A 9,907-nucleotide genomic window follows, 5' to 3' on the forward strand; every position below is an offset into this window, starting at 1 on the left:
TAAAATACACATAATATTTACCATGTTCCATTTTTAAGATACAGTTCAGTGGCATTGAGTACATTCGTGTTGTGCAACCAGCACCTCTTCCAAGTACAGAACCCTTTTTCCACAGCTGAAGCGCTACCCATTAGATAATTCTCCACTCGCCCCTCCCCCCAGCCGCTGGCACCCACTCTTCTATTTTTCTGTCTCTGTTATAATTTTGACTACTCTAGGTACCTCATGTAAGTGAAATTGGGCAGTGTGTGTTTGGTTTATTTCATTTAGCTTGTTGCCTGTAAGTTTCATCCATGTTGTAACATGTCAGAATTCCGAGTTGGTGACTTTTTAATTAATTCTTGAAGGAAGTGTGGGGCAAGAGGAACAAACGTAAAGGCTCAGAGGCAGGAATGGGGCTGGTGTGCTGGAGCAAAGGACCAGTGAAGCTGGAAGAAGATAGGGAGGAGAGGTAATAGTGGTTTTTAGCCTGTTAGGACTTTGGCTTTTACTCCTCTGAGTAAGATGGGCTTCCTTGGTGGCCTTGGTGGCTCAGATGGTAAAGAATCTGCTTGCAATGTGGGAGATACAGGTTTGATCCCTGGGTAGGGAAGATGCCCTGGAAAAGGGAATGGCTACCCACTCTAGCATTCTTGCCTGGAGAATCCCATGAACAGAGAGGAGCCTGGCGGGCTACAGGCCATGGGGTCTCAGAGAGTCTGACAGGACTGAGTGACTAACACTCGCTTAAAAAAAAAAAACACTTTCATTTTCTAACAAGATAGGAAGCCATTGGAGGTTTTAAGATGAAGGCTGACATATCAGACTACATTTTCATTGAACCTAGCTGGCTGCTGAGTTGATAATAGGCTGGAGGGGTGCCAGGGCAGACTGGGGAGGCCAGTGAAGAAACTGTTGCTTCTAACATTGTCTGGAGGTCTAGGGAAGGCTTCCAGGGGAAGCTGAGACCAGATTTTTAAGTAGGAATTGACAAGGTGAGGGGTAACTTTATGTGTTGGAGGTTGGTAGTGAAGTGCTCCAGGTGGAGGACACAGGTTATACAAAGGCCTGGGAGGTGAGAGCAAGTGTAGATGATTCGCAGTTGTTAGTACAGTTGACCCTTGAACAACATGAGTTTAAACTTACATGCAGGTCCACTCATATGCGGGGTTTTTTCAGTAAATACATACTGTTGTTGTTCAGTCCCTAAGTTGTGTCTGACTCTATGCAACCCCATAGACTGTAAAACGTCAGTCTTCCCTGTCCTTCGTCATCTCCCAGAGTATGCTCAAACTTATGTACACTGAGTTAGTGATGCCATCTAACCATCTCATCCTGTGTCGTCCTCTTCTCCTCCTGCCTTCAACCTTTCCTAGCTTCAGGGTCTTTTCCAATGAATCAGTTCTTAACATCAAGTGGCCAGAGTATTGGAGCTTCAGCATGAGTCCTTCCAATGAGTATTCAGGGTTGATTTCATCTAGGATTGACTGGTTTGATTTCCTTGCTGTCCAAGGGACTCTCAGGAGTCTTCTCCAACACCACAGTTCAAAAGCATCAGTTCTTCAATGCTCAGTCTTCTTTATGGTCCAACTCTCACATCCATACATGACTACTGGAAAAATCATAGCTTTGAGTATATGAACCTTTGTCAGCAAAGTGATGTCTCTGCTTTTTAATGTGCTGTCTAGATTTGTCATAGCTTTCATACAAGGAGCAAGCGTCTTTTAATTTCATGGCTGTAGTCACTGTCCGCCATGATTTTGGAGCCCAGGAAAGTAATATCTGCCACTCTTTCCATTTTCCCCCTATCTGTTTGCCGTGAAGTGATGGGATCAGATGCCGTGATCTTAGGTTTTTGAATGCTGAATTTTAAACCAGCTTTTGCACTCTTCTCTTTCACCTTCATCAAGAGGCTCTTTAGCTCCTCTTCACTTTCTGCCTTTAGGGTGATATCATCTGCATATCTGAGGGTGATCTTGATTTCAGTGTGTGAGTCATCCAGCCCAGCATTTCCTATGATGTACTCTGCGTATAAGTTAAATAAACAGGGTGACAGGATACAGTCTTGACATACCCTTTCCCCAATTTGGAACCAGTCTGTTGTTCCATGTCCAGTTCTAATTGTTGCTTCTTGTCCTGCATACAGGTTTCTCAGGAGGCAGGTAAGGTGGTCTGTCTGGTATTCCCATCTCTTTAAGAATTTCCCAGTTTGTTGTGATCCACTCAGTCAAAGGCTTTAGCATAGTCAGTGAAGCAGAAGTAGATGTTTTCTGGAAGTCTCTTGCTTTTTCCACGATCCAGTGGATGTTGGCAATTTGATCTCTGGTTTCTCTGCCTTTTCTAAATTCATCTTGTACATCTGGACGTTCTCGATTCACATACTGTTGAAACCTAGCTTGAAGGATTTCAAGCATTACCTTGCTAGCATGTGAAATGAGCAGAATTGTGCGGTTTAAACATTCTTTGGCATTGCTTTTCTTTGGGATTGTAATGAAAACTTACCTTTTCCAGTCCTGTGGCCACTGCTGAGTTTTCCAAATTTGCTGGCATATAGAGTGCAGCACTTTAACAGCATCATTGTTTAGGATTTGAAATAGCTCAACTGGAATTCCATCACCTCCACTAGCTTTGTTTGTAGTAATGCTTCCTAAGGCCCACTTGACTTCACACTCCAGGATGTCTGGCTCTAGGTGAGTGATTATTACACCATCATGGTTATATGAGTCATTAAGACCTTTTTGGGTAAAGTTCTTATGTGTATTCTTGCCACCTCTTCTTAATCTCTTCTGCTTCTGTTAGGTCCATACCATTTCTTTCCTTTATTGTGCCTATCTTTGCCTGAAATGTTTCCTTGGTATAATTTTCTTGAAGAGTTTTCTAGTCTTTCCCATTCTTTTGTTTTCCTCTATTTCTTTGCATTGTTTACTTAAGAAGACTTTCTTATTTCTCCTTGCTATTCTGCATTCAGTTGAGTATATCTTTTGCTTTCTTCTTTGCTTTCCCTTTCTCTTCTCAGCTATTTGTAAGTCCTCCTCAGACAATCATTTTGCCTTCTTGTATTTCTTTTTCTTTGTGATGGTTTTGGCATCATAATACACATACTATATATAAATACATACTGTATTAGTACATCATCCATGGTATGTTGAATCTGAGGATTGGAACAGCAGATATGGGGGGCTGACTATAAAGTTATATGCAGATTTTACAGGAATTTCCCACTGTGCAGAGATTGTCACCCCAACCCCATCCGTTCCTTCACCACCTGTGTTGTTCATGCATGCTAAGTCGCTTCAGTTGTGTCTGACTCTTTGTGACCCTATGGACTGTAGCCCGCCAGGCTCCTCCATCCATGGGATTCTCCAGGCAAGAATACTAGATTGGGTTGCCATGCCCGACCCAGGGATCTTCCCGACCCAGGGATTGAACCCGTGACTCTTATGTCTCCTGAATTGTCAGGCAGCTTCTTTACCACTAGTGCCACCTGGGAAGCCCTATGTTGTTCAGGGGTCAACTAATTAAACCCCTAGATTGGGAGCTTCCTGGGAGGGTGGGAGTGGCAGAATGTGTTTTCATTTCCATAGCCCTAGGGCCAGGCTCTGAAGACCTGCTGGACTAACAAGGGCACTGGATCCCACCAACACTCACATCATCAGTGACACTGATGTGATACTGGCAATCCATTCCAGCATTCTTGCTTTGAGAATCCCATGGACAGAGGAGCCTGGTGGGCTACAGTCCATAGGGTCACACAGAGTCGGACACAACTCAAGTGACTTAGCATGCATGCATGAACAACACAGGTGGTGAAGAAAAGGATAGAGTTGGGGTGACAATCCCTGCACAGTTGGAAATCCCTTTAAAATTAGTGAACTTGCTTTACTGATTTTCCTCTCTCTCCTATATATCTTTACTCTTTCCCTCTTAAGAGATCAATAGTTCTCTCTCATCTAGAATCTTCCATTCTGTAGTCAGATGTGTCATCTATTTTGCCACTGCACCCCCTGCTCTGTCTCTCATCTTAAAAAGAGAAAAGAACCCAAACTGTTCCTTTCTCTTCTATCCTGCTTACTTCTACAACTGTTTCTGTGTAATTCTCCTCCCTTTCACAGTCAAACTTGTGAAAATAAGTTTTCTAAAAGTAAAGTTGACTTACAATATTGTGCTAGTTTCAGGTGTATAGCAGGGTGATTCAGTTATATATATATATATATTTTTTTTCAGATTATTTTCCTTCTCCCCCCATCCCCTTCCCCTTTGGTAACCATAAGTTTGTTTTCTATGTCTGTGAGTCTCTTTCTGTTTTGTAGTTTTCAAGATTCCACATATAAGTGATACATAATATCTGTCTTTCTCTTCTAACTTCACCTTGTGTGATATTCTGTAGGTTCATGAATGTTGCTGCAAATGGCAATATTTCATTCTTTTTATGGCTGACTAATATTCCATCGTGTATATATACATATGCTGCTACTGCTAAGTCGCTTCAGTCGTGTCTGACTCTGTGCGACCCCATAGATAGCCGCCCACCAGGCTCCCCTGTCCCAGGGATTCTCCAGGCAAGAACACTGGAGTGGGTTGCCATGTCCTTCTCCAATGCATGAAACTTAAAAGTGAAAGTGAAGTCGCTCAGTCGTGTCCGACTCCAGCCTGGTGGGCTGCAGTCCATGGGGTCGCTAGGAGTCGGACACGACTGAGTGACTTCACTTTCACTTTTAAGTTTCATGCATTGGAGAAGGACATGGCAACCCACTCCAGTGTTCTTGCCTGGAGAATCCCTGGGACGGGGGAACCTGGTGGGTGGCCATCTATGGTGTCACACAGAGTCGGACACGACTGAAGTGACTTAGCAGCAGCAGCAGCAGCATACATACATATATATATATACACACACACACACTAACAAATTTATTGGCTGCAGAGGGTCCTAGCTGTGGGACATGGGATCTTCCTTGCATCATGAGAGACCTTCTGTTGAGGTGCGTGGACGCTCTAGCTGTGGCACACAGGCTCCGGAGCATGCAGGCTCAGTGGCTGCACTGCCCAGCTTAGTTGCTTTGTGGCATGTGGTATTTTTAGTTCCCCAACCAGGTATCCCATGTCTCCTGCATGGCAGGGCAGATTTTTAACCCCTGGGCCACCAGAGAAGTCCCCTACATTATTTTTTTTTGATTTAACATTATTTCATGGAACTAACATATGCAAAGTAAAAAAATGAGAACAAAAAATGATTTTCCAAGTACTTTTTTCTTTCTAGTATTTCATTTATTTAATAAATATTTGTTATACTCATACTATGTATGAGGAAGTTTACGATCTGCTAAGAACACACACACACATTTGACATTGCTTCTACTTTTAATCTAATTATGGATAATGAGTGTTTGTAATAAGAACAAAACCTTCTGTAACACACATTAACTCATTAAGCAAAAATACTATAAATTTGTCTACTTTGTGGATGAGGAGACTGAGGCAAAGAAGAGTTAAATAATTTGCCAAGTCAGCAAATCAGACAGCTGGTAAATGGAGAGGATGGAATTTCAAAATTTTTTAAATTTACAAATTTTTTTAGTTTTTTTAGTTTCTTAATCATTACAGTGCATTTTTCTTCTTGGGATTTTTGTTTACTTGTGTTTTGGCCATGCCTCATGGTTTGCAGAATCTTAGTTCCCCAACCAGGGATTGAACCCCAGCCCATGGGAGTGAAAGTGCTGTCTTAACCACTAGACTGCCAGGGGATTCCCTGGATGTATCTGTTTGAATTAGAGTTTTCATCTTTCCCTGATAACCTGCCCAGGAGCAGAATTGCTGGATTGCATGGTAGCTCTATTTTTAGCTTTTTAAGGAAGCCCCATACTGTTTTCTATGATGGCTGTACCAATTTACATTCCCACCACCAGTGTAGGAGCATTCCCTTTTCTGCACACCTTCTCCAGCATTTATGATTTTTTGGATAATGGCCATTCTGACCAATGTGAGTTGGTACTTCACTGTAGTTTTGATTTGCATTTCTCTAATAATTAACGATGTTGAACATCTTTTCATGTGCCTGCTGACCATGTGTATGTCTTCTTTGGAGAAATGTCTATTTAAGTCTGCTGCCCATTAAAATAGTTATATCAATTATTATATAGATATATAAATTACATAAATTTTCACTGTACATTGCTCGCAATAAAGATCCAAACATAAGAAAAACCATAAAATGAAAAGTAAAATTCTTACATTGACTACTCTGCAGAAGTAACCACTATGAAGAGTTTCTTATGTATCCACTTTAAGTATTTTCTGTTCATTTATACAAGCATATATATGGCATACTTTTTTCCTTGCTAAATCCAGTCTTAGGTATGTATCCATTTCAATACATATCAATCTAACATGTTCTTTTTAATGGACATATAACATCCTGTCGCATGGATGTATTACAGCTAATTTAACCAGCCCCCTGTTGATGAATGTGTTAGTTGTATTTCACTTTAGCTATTTATAAAATGTCACAGTAAACACCCTTTCTGTAAGTCATTGTACATGGGTAAAGTACATTTATAGTCTAACTTCTTGGAAGTAGAATTGTTGGGATAAAGACTATGTGTGTTTTTAATTTTCATAAGTTCTGCCTAATTGCCATTCCAAAAAGTTGTACCTAATTACACTCTCACATTCTTAAAGTCACTAGCACATCCATCTGCCTGAAGTGCTAGGGCTTCCCTGGTAGCTCAGTGGTAAAGAACCCGCCTGCCAATGCAGGAGACAAAAGATTTGATCCTTGGGTCAGGAAGATCCCCTGGAGGAGGGCATGGCAACCACTCCAGTATTCTTGCTTAGAGAATCCCATGGACAGAGGAGCCTGGCAGACTACAGTCCATGGGGTTACAAAGAGTTGGACATGACTGAAGTGATATAGCACACACACTCTCACTGGTAAGTTGCAATAGTTTAGCCAAATTTATTGAAAGAATTGGCTTCAGTTACTTTCTCCACCTCTTTACCTCCTGTTCACAGCACAACTCACTCTAACTTGACTTCTCTCCATCATTCCACTTTAAAAGGATCTAAGGTTACTAATGATCTTCATGTTGTCCAGTCAACAATTTCCGGATCTCATCTCACTGCCTCTCAGAAATGTTTTATGGGGTTGACCACACTTTTCTTTCTGAAACACTCTGGCCCTGGCTTTTATAATACCATACTTGCCTGGTCTTCCTCTGCCCACTTGTAAAGGTTGGTGCTGCTCAGGGCTTCAGTTACCATCTGCAAGTGTATGACCCCCACATTATTTCCATCTTCCTAACCTGGAGAAGACTCTTGAGAGTCCCATGGACTGCAAGGAGATCAAACCAGTCAATCCTAGAGGAAATCAACCCTGAATACTCATTGGAAGGACTGATGCTGAAGCTGAAGCTCCAATACTTTGGCCAGCTGATGTGAAGAGCCAACTCATTGGAAAAGACCCCAATGCTGGGAAAGATTGAAAGCTAAAGGCGAAGAGGGCAGCAGAGGATGAGATGGTTAGGTAGCATCACTGACCCAAAGGATAGGAATTTGAGCAAACTCTGGGAAATGGTGGAGGACTAAGGAGGCTGGTGTGCTGCAGTCCTTGGGGTTGCAGGGTTGGACACAATTTAGTGACTGAACAACAACAAATCTTTATTCACATGCTTATTTGCCATCTTGACGTGGATGTCCCATGGGTCCCTTAGATTCCATGTGTCCAACATCATTCTCCTTCTTGTGCTTCCATTGCAGCAGCTGTCCCACTGCTGTCCAGTGATCCTAGCCAGAAACCTGCAAGTCATTTTTGAATTTCACTGTTCCTCAACCCTCACCTCCAATCAATTACCATGTTTCTGCCCATTTGTCTCCATAACATCTCTCAAACCATCATCTCTCATTATCTTCCTGCACCATCCAGGTCCAGACTGTGGACCATCTGGACACTGCATTGATCTTCTAATTGCCTCCCTGGCTTTAGACTTAATACTCTCCAAGCCAGAGTAAGCTTTGAAAAATGCAGGTTTGATTATGTTATTGCTGTTTAATCGGTAAGTTGTGTCTGACTTTTGTGACCCCATGGACTGTAGCCTGCCAGGCTCCTCTGTCCATAGGCTTTCCCAGGAAAGAATACTGGAGTGGGTTGCCATTGCCTTCTGCAGGGGCTCTTCCCGACCGAAGGATTGAACCCGAAGCTTCTGCATTACAGGCGTATTTTTTACCACTGAGCCACTGGGGAAGCCCTATTATGTTACTGTCCTGCTTAAAACCCTTCACTAAGTTCTGATTGCACTTAGGGTAAAGACCAAAAAAAAAAAAAACCCTGAAAGACAAAAATCCCCTGACTTTTTTTTATAGGCCCTAGTAACCCTCCCAACTGCTGTTGTCATCACTGACTCCCTCCTTCATACTGTGATTAGCTTCTTGGATGTTTTATGCTCCTTCCCACTCAGAGTTTTTGTCTTTGCTATTTCTTCCTGCCTGGAATACTCTTTCCCTCCTGCCTTGACCTAGCAAATACCTCAATAGGTGGTGGTGGTGGTTTAGTCGCTAAGTCGTGTCCATCTCTTGCAACCCCATGGACTGTAGCCTGTCAGGCTCATCTGTCCATGGGATTCTCCAGGCAAGAATACTGGAGTGGGTTGCCATTTCCTTCTCCAACCTCATGTCTCAACATAAATTTAACTTGTTTGATGCCGCGTGCTTCGTCGCGTGCTGCTCGCTGGGGTTGTCGCCTTAGAGATCTGCACGGGCTGGGCTTGCGAAAGGATCAACATGCCTTTAGCTAGAGATTTACTGCATCCTTCCTTGGACGAGGAAAAGAAAAAACATAAAAAGAAACGGCTGGTTCAAAGTCCAAATTCTTACTTCATGGATGTAAAATGTCCAGGGTGCTACAAGATTACCACGGTCTTCAGCCATGCTCAGACAGTAGTGCTTTGCGTAGGCTGTTCAACAGTGCTGTGCCAGCCAACAGGAGGAAAGGCCAGACTCACAGAAGGCTGTTTATTTAGAAGGAAGCAACACTAATGATCCACACAACTTCTTGAATTTGTGTTCTATCGCAGAAAGCCTTATCAGTTCAGTAATTCCAGTTAATCTACCAAGATAATGTAATTACATTTAATTTTGTAAGGTATATAGCAACACTCTCCTATTTTGGTGTCAGTTTTTCAATAAAGTTTTGATTATGGGCAAAAAAAAAAAAAAATTTAACTTGTTTGAGGATGTCTTCCAAGACCCCCAGGTGCCGGGAGCCAGCGAGAAACATTCCACTCGTGACAAAGGTCATGAGGAAGGAGGCTCGGCATATGCAAAGGCGGGATGGAGCCTCAGGAATCCCCCCGGATATTCTCGAGCATCTACCCCCAAAAAACCAGAGTCTGCCTACTTTATTGCTTTGTGCTCGCACCTCTGACTTTACTGGGGACTGTCCCCCACCACCATCTCGCTCTCTCTGTCAAAGAGTTAACTTACAACTCCAATTAATAAAGTTCCTGGGCAATTAGGAGTGTTTAAATCCAAACCCCTCAGATGGCTCTCTAACTCGCCTGACAAGTTTACCTGGACTCCTACAGCTATGCATACGATTGTTTACAGTCTCCCAGCCTCGAGAGGCACGGGAAGCCTAAGATATTCAAATAGCTTAGAACCTCTCAGAGAGTTAGAAACTGTCAGAACAAACTAGTAAAAGATTTCATTGATGAGCCAATGCTTGCTGCCAAGTTTTCACATCCTCTGAATTGTATCCTTGTATATGTATTAATTAATAGTTGGTATGTAGAAAAAATAAGTAGTGGCCTTGGTGTTAGTAACTTTAGACCCTTAAGGTAATAAATTCTTTCCTTTGTTGTAAACCCGTTACACATCCACCCTATAGGAATGCAATTTTATCTTCGGAAGATGGCGCCAAACCTTAAAATAATTACTC

General features: G+C 42.4%; 1 pseudogene across 1 annotated transcript; it reads left to right on the forward strand.

Moving 5' to 3' along the window:
• The first annotated feature begins 8,657 nt into the window (after nt 1–8,657).
• Nucleotides 8,658–9,187, forward strand: LOC113889969 (annotated as a pseudogene). The gene has a single exon (XR_003510381.1). The product of XR_003510381.1 is annotated as a 40S ribosomal protein S27-like pseudogene (transcript).
• The last annotated feature ends 720 nt before the right edge of the window (nt 9,188–9,907 follow it).

Source organism: Bos indicus x Bos taurus, chromosome 3 (genome assembly GCF_003369695.1).
Source record: "Bos indicus x Bos taurus breed Angus x Brahman F1 hybrid chromosome 3, Bos_hybrid_MaternalHap_v2.0, whole genome shotgun sequence".
Taxonomy (NCBI): Eukaryota; Metazoa; Chordata; class Mammalia; order Artiodactyla; family Bovidae; genus Bos; species Bos indicus x Bos taurus.